This window comes from Lactuca saligna, chromosome 2 (genome assembly GCF_052625555.1).
Source record: "Lactuca saligna cultivar CGN05327 chromosome 2, ASM5262555v1, whole genome shotgun sequence".
Lineage (NCBI taxonomy): Eukaryota > Viridiplantae > Streptophyta > Magnoliopsida > Asterales > Asteraceae > Lactuca > Lactuca saligna.
In genome coordinates this window covers 99,609,144-99,622,898 of record NC_136418.1, presented here as the reverse complement: position 1 = coordinate 99,622,898, position 13,755 = coordinate 99,609,144, and positions in this window count along the sequence as shown.

Here is a 13,755-nt window from a genome sequence, read left to right as displayed (position 1 = left end):
TTAAAATCTTTCTTAGTGAAAGCATTTCCTCACAATCATTTTCATGAAGAAGGAAATCTTATGACACTTAGATTTAAACGGTGTATGTGTTTCTATCCATGGGAATTTGTTAAAACCAAAGTTTACGACAAATTCAAACTCATATGGACCGAACTTTCTTAATCTTGATTTCTTGCCTTATGGTAGCACAACTGCCCACCACGTCTTCCAAGTAGTTAAGCATCTCACCTTTTTCCTATCAATGTACTTTTCATTGATCAAGGTGCCTTCCAAGTAGTTATGCGTTCAAAATGAGAACTCATAGAACTCACATGCATAATTAACTCAATTGGAAACAACAGAGAAACAAAATAATGTCAACATGATAGGTTGTAAACCTCAACTTGTGTGCTAGTGATGATCAATAAGGTTTATTTGACTTGTTCTTGAAACCTTTCAAGACCATTAAGGCTCCCACTGACTCCTTGACATATAAGATTCTTTTGTCAATAACCATTTCTTAACAAACAAATATTCAAGAGTTAGTGTAGTTTTTATCAAAACACTTCATAAATTGGTCCTAGTCGGTCTTTGTCTTATTCAAGACATCACAACTTTACACATTTGATGAATGTTATAAACCTTTAATACTTTTCACTCATTGTCACAATCTTAACTTTAAGACTTGTTATTGGAACGAAGTATGATAGACTTCTTGATTTAACCATTTCTTCAATCCTTGATTCATCTTCTTAAACATACAATTGTACTAAGACTCACTTAGAGGATCAATTGAGATATGGTTCTTAATCATTAAGATCTATCATAAAGCATAAAATCTAGTCTCCCTTCTTCTTAGAATGGAGAAACTTTTATTTTTCTGCCTACTTGATTCTTCTTATTCGTTCTACTATTGATCTAAACCCTTTAAACAATTCAGAATTACACTTAATCCTGTAAGTATAATCATATTTACTAAACCTTTAGTAAATCATGACGAATATCTTTGTTACTCTTATGGTGAACTTGATCAACACACAACTTTGTGTACTCGATCTCCTAGTCCTTCACTTGACACTTTGTAAACGAATTTGTCTAATTTCCAAATATGAAATTTCTCATTCATCATGCAACCAAGTTACGTGATTCCAAATTTTAGTCCAATTGAAATTTGGGCGATGAGAAACTCTCCCTATTTGGTAAATTCTCGACATTTCCATAAATAACATAACTAAGAATCATATCCATTCGTTGTAGAAATATGCAAACATCAATTTTCATAACGATTTCATTGCAAGGAAGTAAACAAATAAATAAGTCAAACAAAATTTATTTTATTTATAAAAGCAACGGAAAAACATTTGTCCTTACAATGCAAAATCTATTGAAAGCTATGTAAAAGGAAAATTTCTAACAACTCTATCATAACTATCTAAGCTCAAAATCCAATCTTCAAGTCCATGCGATCGAGATCCATCTCTTGTGATTAGATTCATCTTGCTCTCTTATCAAGCTTCCTTTCTTTTCACCGATCCTGCAAAACATTCAAATGCAATCTTATCACATCATGTATTAAGAATCAATGAATAGGAACTTAGCGGAGTTAGATAGTGGATTTTACCTGAAGCGTTGTCATACTTTTGACTCTCCCATCTCTTAGATCTCTTAGGTAAATAGGACAACTTCGTCTCTAATGCCCCTTCTCTTGGCAATAAAAGCAAATTGACTCTTTTGGAACAACACATGGAACTACTTCAGACATCGCCTTTCTCTTATGATCAAACTTTTCGATCATTGCATGTCTTTCATTGCCATTGTCTATATCCATAGAGGTCTTGAAGGCAGATTCGCTAATCAACTTTGCTTTTCTATTGCGCCAAACCATTGCTGATTCAGCAGCAATAAGCGTATAGGTGAGATCAATAAGGGTCACGTCGTGGTTCATCATATAGTACTCTCTTACGAAGTCACTATACGAGTTAGGAAGTGACTGAAGAACCCAATCAACAGCCATCTCTTCACCGACAACAGATCCCACCATTCTTAACCTATCAATGTGTGACTTCATCCCTAAGACGTGTGCACACACCGACTTTCCTTCTTTATGTTTACTTGCCAAAAGGGCTTGAGTGATATTGAACCTTTCAATTTTACAATCTTGTGGGTTAGGGAGAATAATTTGAGGAGGAGGAGGAAGTGAAGCATGATTTCTTGTTCCTCGATCAAATCATGGAATATCATCTTCATGTGGAATGCTTGTTCCACGGGATTTGGGAAGACCATAGTTGTCGAACTTTGACATCTACAAAACGGGAGAAAACAAATTCAAGTTAGTTGATCGATTGAGTCCTTAGTAAATCACCCAAATGAGATACCAAGGCTAGGACCCAACACAATACGCTACAACCTAGAAAAGGGATGTCGTAATTTAGTTGCAGAATATTTGAAGGTAAGTGAATGACGATTCACTAATTTCCACCATGAAAAACGAAAAAGAAATTTAAGTTTTAAATCTATGAAAACTCCTAGATCCTTTGAGATTCATTGAACATTTCAATGGCATGTTTAAATCTCGATATGCCCCTCTTGTTTGTGACTGGGATGCCGAGGATCACAAAGCGGGTGTGAATAACCATGCAAAGTTACATGGTGCCCCTACATGTTACAGTCACCTATTTGATGTGCCGGTAAACCACACACGCTCCATCGAACTATGACAAACATTGAGTCACCCTTTGCTACCTTTGCTTAGAACCATTTAGTGTGCGAGTAAACCACACACGCTCCACTAACGTCTTCGCAAGGGCACAAAGTGTAATTTCATGGAATTGCATCAATTCACTTTTGCCTAAGTAACTAAAGATTGGGAATTTGCAAAACATTTAGTTACTTTGTATTTCATTATACTTATAATGGAAGGTTTCGTCCTATCCTACCCGTTCGGCTAACGACCCTCCACTAGTCAAGAGTGCGGTGGGTAAGACTGGATACCCATTCAATCGCCATATTATATGCAATTTCCTTAAACACCCCTTATAGACCAGCTTCGTGAATGAGGCCTACTAACGGTAAGACTGACTTTTACTCATACATATATATATAATGTTAGACTTTTAATGTTATATATAGTATAGGGTGCATTTTACACTTTTAAAATATTAGGTGATCAAATTTAACAATTATACTTTTAATTCAATTAAATTGTAAACCTAAACTTTTATGGATTTATTAAATCTCTTTTAATTATACACCTTAATCAAGTAATAAAACCATAAGGGAGTGATTTGAACTTTTCAAAACATTACTAGGGTTTTAGAATTTAACATTCCTAATCAACTTTTAATCAACTTTTAAATTCCAAAACTTGAGGGCAAGTTTTGAAACCTTTTTCTAAACATTAGGTTTTTTAACTATTTAAATTTCAAAACTTCAAAACTTTTGGGTTCAAATTTAAACTATAAAACCTAAAAGGGAAAATATGAAACTTTTCATAACAACAAGGATCAAATAACAAATAATTTTAAATTAACATTTAATCACATAATTATCCATATTTGATTTATTTAATGATTTCTTGCAAAACAGTTTATCAATTTACTCAAAATAATTAATCAATTATCTTATAAGGAAACAATTATCTTATTAATTGATAAATATCTTCATTTAGATCAAAAATATAGTCAAATATATCATATAATAGGATTAATATTGATCTAACATGATAAGGTAACTATCCATATGCAAAAACAGCAAGAAATCCCGAGATAAGCACTATCTAACGAGTTGACTCGTCGAGTCAAGCCTGGACTCGTCGAGTCACCCTGGACTCGGCGAGTTCAGCTATGGACTTGGCGAGTCCAGCCTCTAGAACACCAAAAAATCGAATTTTTTAGATATACAAGGCATCAATACATTTAAACCATCCTAGGCTCTGATACCACTGATGGGTTTTGGTCATAAGACATCCTATGTGCTCATACAAACCCTAATGCTTGGATCTAGGTTTCTCTATTGTACATGCTTTGAATCCAAGACTATAAACCCTAATTCTAGCATTCAAGTGATCATATTATCATAAGAATAGGTTTATAATGTTACCTTGATTGTTATGTAGCAATAACAATCCCAGATCTCCTTGTATTGACTTTGGAAGGCTTAGAGTCACAATTGTCATTCCTCTAATGGCTTACAAACACCAAGAGCAAATGGAGAAGGTATAAAGAGAGGTAGGAATTCGTCCTTAGGACTTCTTGGGAAGGCTTAGACGAATTCATGAGCCTTAGGGGGTTTATATAGGTGTAAAGATTAGGGTTTTAGTCCTTATCCTTATCTAGTTGCTTGCCCACCAAGTAACCATAAGATAAGTTTTAGAAACCCTTATCCTAGTCGAATTCTAAGGCATTATCTCCTTAAATTTGTTCACCCTATATTTAAGATAATCCTTACCTTATTTTGTAACTATCACATAATTACAAATCAGCCCCTCTAGTTTAATTAATTACACTTGATCACAAAATTAATGCCTAATTAATTATTGACCAATATTAATTAAACAAATATAATTTCTCCTTTAATATATTATTATTATAACATATTAATAAATCATAATAACCTCTATCTCTTTATTTATTTCTCCAATCAAGTTGCTTTGGTGAAGGCAACCCAAAAGGACCATGCACCATCGAGTCAAGTACATACCAAAATAGTTATGGACTTAGACACTAATCCAACAGAAATAACACCCAATTAATAATTGGATCCCAACACATAACCATAATACATACTTGAATAATTACTAGATTACCCCAGGCTTGGCTTATTTAAGCCCAATAAGGCCCAATCCATAGGCCCAAAGCCAACTAGGAATCAAAGCCTGATATATGGCCTAATTTTCTAAATTGGGCCCAAACCCTTACAAGGTCTTACCATAAGGCCCAACCATTTAGTCCAGTCCAACATTCAACATTATAATGGCCCAATATCACATAATCATAAAGGCCCAAACTATGGCAGAATTTTCAAAATTGGGCCCAACTCCTCATATGGGCCTTACCACAAAGCCCATTAATTATTCTAGTCCATTTGCTTGATCTTGGATGGCCCATTTATAATCCAATTATTAAGGCCTAAATGAAAGGTCCAATAATAAATCCAAATGAAATTAGGGTTTCACATAAAATGATGATTAGGGTTAAGTTTCCTATTTAACCCATTAAGGACGTAATCCATTAAGTCCAATATTGGTTAGATTAATCTTTGCCAATGATTATTATTTAATATCTCAAGTATTAAATGATTCTCGTGTGTGTGACCCCATTAATTCTTAAAGTTAGGTTTTCATTGGCATTAGGGTGTTCCAATCAAAATATTAGCCCATTTATCAATTTGTTGGCCTTTTATGACAATTAGGGCTTTATTGGGCCTAATAAGCCCACTAAAATCTTATTAAGCCCATATGGGTTTAATTGGGCCCATTAGAGTCCATTAAGCTTCATTGGGCCCATTAGAGCTCCTTTGAGCCCATTAGGGTTTCTAGCACCCCAAACGAAGCTATCACAAGAGGCAAAGCACACCGCCACCCGACACGGTGGCCGGTGGCGACAGGAGGTGGTAGCCACCACCATACGGTGGTGGTTTGATTTTTCCTTTTCAATATTTCATGATGGTTACAGTTTACAATGCTAACTGTCAAAATAAACACACACTAACAAAATAAACACACACAACCACCCTATTGTAACACCCCGTTCTTAAAGTGTTTAATTATGAGTCCCTGAGATTTAAGAGGAAGGGTAATTCTGGTCCTTTTTTGGGAAATGGGTTTCAACCGAGAGGGTTTCGGGCTGGTGTATGTTGTTAGAAGCATTGGGCTTCTTGTCACCCTCGTATGAATGTAAAGTTAATTGGGAGCGGGTTTAGATTAGAGGAGTTGCGGTGTTTTGAAGTTGATCATTGTTATAGCTCTTTGCGAAATAAGTGGGAAAGGTCCCATGCATGCATGCATTTTTGAAGTTTGGCTGGGTACGCCCAGCGTAAGCTGGATGTACGCCCAGCATAAAGGGAGGAAAGATGCAGGTTGGACGGGTGAGTATGCCCAGCGTACTAGAGGTTCACCCAACGTACTCTCAAAAACTCCAAACCCTAATTTAGGGTCAGCCACTATATAAGGAACATGTTGTTTCATACCCTAGCCTCTTTAAGCTCATCTTTAACCTCAGAAACCCTAGAAAACCCGTATTCCTCCATTATTGGGTGTGTTTGACCTTGGAAAGCTCATTTTGGCAAAAGAAAGGCTAGAAGGAGAAAGGAGAAGTTGTCAAAGAAGAAGAGGAACGATTGGAGCTTGTAGATCTGAAGAGATACCATCCTTTGGAGCTTGTTTGAGGTATAAAGCTTCTTGCTTGCCAATTATTTTGCATAGATCTAAGTGTTGTGAAGTTTTTAGCATCTTTCTTGTCCCAAAGTTCTCATCTTGATTCATGCTTTGTGTTGGCCGAGATTATCTGTCCTTTTAGACCTTTGGAGAGGTCTTGAGTGAGAAAAATGAGGTCCCAAGGGCTGTAGTTGTTCCATGTGTGAGATATATAGGTCTTAATGGATTAAGACCTTAGATTAAGAGCTTATGGACGTCCCAAGTGATAAAGTTTGAGACTTTATGCATTCTAATCATATTTAGCCTAGGGATTTGAAGTTTGGGCTTAAGAGCTTAAGACATTAAGAGGTTAGAAGGACTTAATGTGTAGCGCAGTTACGCCCCACGTAGCGGGCCAGAGCCCCAATTCCCCTTTGCGAATCGTTGCAGTACGCCTAGCGTACCAGAGAGAGTACGCCCAACGTACTCCCCCTGATTGGATCTTAATCTTGGTCCTTTGAGTTTGGGCCATTTGTGGGTAGTTGGTTATTGGGCCAAGTTTAGGAATTTATGGATAGAGTATTTTGGGCCCAATTATGGTTATGGACATTGGATCTAGGCCTATTTGGTGAGGTGGGCCCAATTTGGTAAATTGGGCAAATATTGGACTTTGTATGATTTGAACTTTGGTCTTGGCCCGATAAGTGAATGTAAGCTTGTCCTAATGTTTATTTTGTTATGATGGTTAGTTCGGGATTGGCGGTGAGTTGGTGATTCGAGAGTCTGCTTCTTCAGTTCAGAGTATCGGCATTCGCGAGGTGAGTTATCCTTACTATATCGACAGGGTCTAAGGCACCAAGGCCGACCCTTTATCAGATTGAGATTTGGATATTTGTTGTTATGTTATTGCTTTGATATGTCTGCATCCTGGTAGTTAGGATGGTATATGTTAAAGACATGGTTAAGGTCGGTTTCCTGATATGTAGGGTGATGCTATGCTAGTAACCAGTTAGGTCGGTATCCTGGTTAGGGTAATGATATGTTATGTGATCTGCTTGATAGGCTTGTTGACTATGAACTGTTATATGATTGTATGTTATGTGCACATGGTTGTTTGGACTAGAGTTGGGTTGAGGCGGGTCCTACTTTGTGCTGTAGGCCAAGATACCCAGGGCGGATCTGTTGTTCCGAAGGCCCAGCAAGCGGTCCGGATAGGCTGTAGGCCCCACGAGGGCGGACCAGACGTGCCGAGGCTCGGAGAGTGGACCAGGCCGACTGAAGGCCCGATGCGGGCGGACCATTCATACTGTAGACTCAAAGAGTGGACCAGATGGGTTGAAGGCCCGGTGCGGGCGGACCAACCACACTGCAGACTCGAAGGACATGACTAGACTCGGAGGATGGACCCGGTGGACTAAAGGCCCGATACGGCGGACTAGTCACACAGTAGACCCGATATGCATGGCTGTTCTATGTTCTGTTATGTTATGTATGCTATTTATGTTATGGGCCGGAAGGCACTATGTTATAGGCCGGAAGGAAATATGTTTTGGATCGGAAGGTCGTAGCCTGGAAGGGCGTATATGTGGTTGGTATTTTGGGGGTATCTCACTAAGCTTTCGGGCTTACAGTTGTGGTTTAAATGTTTTTCAGGTTCTTCAGGAGACCGTGGCAAGGCGAAGGTGTGATCGTACCGCTCCTTGTGTTTATGTTTATGACATGGATCTGGGAATTTTCTGATAATAAATGTATTGAAAACCTTTTTGTAATAACATTATTAAAATGGGTTGTTTTTGAAAAGTTTAAATTTTGTTAAAATTTTGGTCGTTACACCTATGGGGGCAGTGGTGTCCTTTCTCACAATTTCCGGCCAAATAAAGTCACACACTACAATCGGAACACACACACCTACACGTTCCTACTTGCAAAGTGAATCCAACACCCACCTGTGGTGGGTGGCGACAACAGTAGCACCCTAACGGCAGCAGTGGCATGACAACGACGGTGGTAGGAACCATATCGCGATAATAGCCACCACCTCATGGTGGTGGCGAGTCTCCTTGATTCCCTGCCCAGCAACCTACGTCCACAGATCACCAACTCGTCGCGAGCTCGACCTCGTAATGCACTCTGATCTCAGCCACTTCTCGTGGTGGCGCAAGTCAGTCGGGAAAGAAACCAGTCGCAACAGTGGCACTCGCGACGTCAAACACCTCGAGGAGCACAAATAAGCAAGACGAGGTGGTCTAACCAAGAGGTTATGGTTGTTCTCGACCTTCCCTTCTTCGTTCACAGTCACACTCCGATCTCGGGGGATTTCTCCGGCCATTTTCCACTGAACCATGCTCCTTCAGTGGTCTCCTTCTCCAGCAACAACAGGAACAGCGACAACGGCGCTTGTCTCGATGGGTTGCATCCTCCACATGGTGGTGCATGACGACTTTGAGAGAGATGGCAGCGGCTGAAGTTTCAAGGGTGATGGCGGCTGCAACACTTAAGGCTAGGGTTACTTGTGTCTCAACGGGAGGGAAGGAGTGACGGGTTTTTAAGTCTCGTGCTCCTTTCAAACTTATAGCCCCTTATTCCACTTTTGATCCCTCTTCCATAAAGATTTTTCAAAACAAGTCCAATATTTACCAAATAACCCTTATCTTAAATCATTCCTTACAATTCAAGTCCTAATAGTTACCATGAAACCCCCGCCTTCATAAATTTTGTGACAGTTAGCTGTTCGAGACCATCCTTTTATATATAATTATTTGTTTTAGGGCTACGAGCCATTCATTAACTAATTAATTTATTTAATAAATAAACGGGGTTTTACAACTCTCCACTACTTAAATTAGATTTCGTCCTCGAAATCATTCCTTACCAATCCTTACATACCAAGTCACTCTAGTAACATAGTCATCATCCTGGGCACGCCCTAGCCTTCCCAGGGTAGCCATGACCAATTTTTGCAAAGCCCTAAAAATCTGCATGCGAACTAATTCCTCGCAACCAGATCACTCTACTCATTTGAATTCTATTGTCTCGAGATGGCCTGGATCCCTGATGGACCACCCTTACTGAATCATTATTGCTAAATCCAGTCTACTTGTCTCTTAGCTGCCTACTTATCTCCTGATAAATCAGGGCTCCCACTAGAAAACAGAATCACAGTTCCACATATCCTTGTGGTCCACTTATACTCGGCCAAAACTCAGATAATCCCATTGTAAGTGACTTACCACTTCCCAGTCAACCAGTCATTTCGTCTGTATTGCAACCTGAAATGCAAATACTAATGTTGCCCAAACATTGAACTGCCTAAAACAGTATATTGCCACATGGCTGCTTCCCACAAGCTACCGAGACCTCCTGGGTCTCAATTCGTTCGCCAATCATCTGAAATATTGGGTTCCAGCCCAACTGCGGAGCCAAAGGACTCCCACTTAGTCACCTCACACAACTTCAGAACGAAATCCTCCTCTGGAACTAGTTGCAACTAGTTATCATGCCACTATGACTCTAACAACTTTCTGATCTAACCGATCAGATCCATACGTCGAATCTTATCATCATCAAATCCAAGGCTGGAAGTGGTTGCTACCTAACCAATGGTAGCCTTATATCACACGCAATCTTATACAATCCATTGCTTTCCTGCTCCCATAATTGTAGTGGCGCTCCTACAGTCGTATCACTGGCTCAACCAGATGTAATCCATCTGGGTAATTCCGAAATCCAATCCGTGGATTTCCTTATCCTTACTGCTACACCCGAACTGGTGGGTACTATTGCTCCTTCTGCATCCTAACAACGCGCTCACACTATCTACTAACCTAGTGAATATTGCGGCTACACCTGCAGTTTCATAACACTCTATCACTATTTGACCGCTAGTGAATGCTACGGCTACCCCCGTAGTCTTACAACACTTTCCATACCGGTCGAATACGCACTCGACCTAACACACAACTGAGCTTGAATCCTAACCAGAACTCTAACATCATTCCCGAAACCTACTATCACATGTCCCCACTGTATTAGTACCGCGACCATACCCATGATCAAAGCGTCACAGTAACCCACGAAATCATCTACACCCTCTGGCATGGTGAGTATAAGCGCCTCGCACAACCGCTGTCTGAGAGTCTCTAAGGCTGCTTGCTACTCAGGCCCCTAGCGAAAGGCCACCGATTTCTTGGTCAGTCGGTTCAAAGGAACCCAAATCTCAGATAAGTCCCTTATAAGTCTCTGGTAATAACCTGCTAGACCCGAGAAACTCCGAATCTCGGATGGAGACCTCGGAATCTCCCACTGCATCACGGCCTCTATCTAGGTCGGGTCAACTAGAATACCCTTCTAGTTGACAAGGTGCCCAAGAGATTGCACCCCGCGCAACCAGAACTCACATTTGGAGATCTTTATAAAAAGTCTCCCCCACTTAGATTCTACTAAGTCTTCACTGCACGCAAGAATTGAAGGATTTCAAATCCTTCTCGCTTTCTAATATCCCACTGATGACAACCTGTGATTGCCAATGCTAGCATTTAATCACTGATTAAACCTTGAGATCTCACATCCTTGGAATTCTGAATGAGTACTCTTTTTATATGATCCATTCCGACACCTCGATCCATCTATCATGTTGTCAATTGAAGGTCTCAATCTTCACTCTGGATGACGAATCCTGGTTCTCATTTCCAATCTTGCAGTACCACTGAACTCTAACCGAACACATCCCATACGAAAACACAATTATCCAGATCATGCGATGACCAACCACTTATGCATCTAACACCCGCGACTTACACTATCCTTTTCATGTCACCAGTTTTGTCCTAGCAATGGTAGTGCCTTGAACTCCAAAGTTCATTGATAGACAATTACCAACCATACCTGAACAATGATAGAACCCATGAATGCTGACTTCACTGTAGAACTATTACTCTAACCATGACCGAGGATCTTCCCAAACAATACTCCTACACAGATCTCAACAAAGATCCGGAATGATAACGGTACACACGGAGCCCACTCTGCAAGATGCATCCCTTGTGGGTTCATCAATGACTTTTTGGCTTACAGGATGGCATATATGATCCCTGATAACCCAAACACTAGCAGGAAACCGACCCGAGATCTAACTTATCCAAACTTACTCATAACTCCAACGCGATACGTATCCCCAACATCCATCTAATAGCAATAAAAGATGACATACCCGCAACATCTGGAGGAATACTAATCACCTTCTGCTGACATGACCAACCCCGCTACCCTGTAGTAGCCTAAACCCTCGGAGCGACAAACTCTCTTGTACACTGTCATGTACGTGCTGTACTGACTTTGGCCCTGCTGGCCCTTCACCTGATGATCAGAAATCATGGGTCTCTTCCCGAGACCCCTACTATACTCACCTGGCACACACCTCTCTTTTCAGGGTGCTCCCAAATCGATCCCGCACCTGCAACTCTTGGAAATCATATCCTTTAGGGTCTGACACCCTGTCACGCTCACTAGCTCGCTTGCCAATGGCTAAGCTGCAACAACTAGAACATCCGTTGTCCTGTAGGGTTTCAAAGCACTCCATGGATGATGGCAATGGACCCCCTTGATGAAGTGTAGGTTGAAATCCCAAGACTTGTCTTTTCCCTATACATAGTCATGTATTATTCACAATTAGGGTTAAGAGTGAGGCAAAATGTAGTCGCCACGTTGTGAGGTTTCTTGTAGAGTTAGATTCTTATTTCTTAAGTGTAATTTGTTCCTCATAATTCAATAAATCGAGTGATCATTCGACACAATCTTCAATGGGAGCTTGGCTTCAGCTTTAACCTTCAATTTCTTCACAGCATCAGGATGAACATATGAACCTTCAATGAATGACTTCATCTTGAGCACTTGAGGTTTTCTTCAAAATTTGGCATTGAACGCACATTGGGTGAGGAGGCTTGACGCAGTGATTCTTGAAAGATGGCGCTTTCAGCTTGAGAATCTTCAAAGAGAACATCAGAGAGAAATAATCTTCTGGATCGCTTCAGCAGGTTTAAGATAGCAGCAAACTAATTGAGGAGGCTTCAATGCAATCCATCACAAAATCTTCAATTTCAGCTTCACCTTGCTTCTGGGGTTGAAAGATTGAATGTGAAAGAATAATCTTCATTTCTTGCTCCTTCGAATGAAAATTCTTCGATGCTTACAGACGAAGCTATTGGCTCAGAAATCTTCAACACAAACTCCATGAGTTTCATCTTCACCTGAAATCACTTTTCAAGACAAAACAAAACTAAAAGAAAACTTAGAACAAAAAGTAAAACAAAAATAACACTATTTTTGATTTTGAATTTTTTTTATTTTTGTTTATTTTTGAATTTATTTTATTTTATTTTTTTTGTTTTGTTTTGTTTTTATTTTATTTTTAGTTCTCCCCCTTATATTTAAATTAGAAGAACACTATGAACAAACTTAACAAAAAAACAAAAATAATAGCTAACTTTAAGAGTGATTTGGGATCAAAGTTGTTGGACAGCCTTATTCCACTTGTCGGTACCCTTATCTTCACATCTTCGTCTGACCGATTGCCAGTATTGTGGTCCACTTAAAAACGAAATATATGTGACGATTTTGGACATTTTACCAATGACATGATTCAGGCATATATCTAATTGTAAAATTTTGTAATTATGATACCTCCTAAATCTTAAATAAATTCACCTCATGACCATTTAACTGACAACAACCAGGGATATTGTTGTCCACCTAAATTGAGCAGCGAGATCTACAGACAATCTGTATGTGTTTAATTTTAAGTGTACTGGAACGTGTTTCTCGCTTCCTGATATGCCCAACAATCAAGAACTTCCAAAGTACTCCTTACATCGGGTGAGCAGACAACCATTTAGAGAGAAGATAGATTCAAAATTCTATTACTTATTACTTCAGAGGGGTTGAGAAGAAGAAGGTTGCATATGCTGTGTACTAGGTCGGATTAGAATTCACGCAGAGGAGACATCATATGGCTAACAGATAATAAGTATCTCACATATATAACTTGCAGAGAAATAGAGTTGCATATGTTTCAATCCAGGTTGGATCTCTTCCAATCACGCAAAGGGTGCAACATATGACTAACAGACGGAAAGAAAGAAAATGATATTCTACAGACCTAATTTATCAAAATTTACCAGTCGCCCCATCCAACCGGAATTAAGGATAGAATCCGCACATCGAGGAAAAGTTAAGCCACGGTTCCAAGTACGGGTTCAATTAATGTGACGGGTAGATTCTCATGCATATCTCCCTGCTCAACCTATCCGAGCGTCGTGACATCAGGTTAAACGGATCTAACTAGGTCAAAGTTTGTCCAGTCCTTAAATTCATTAAGTTCAACTTTCCTAGTCAAGTCCATTTAAAATCTTTCGTGCCTACCAGCACAT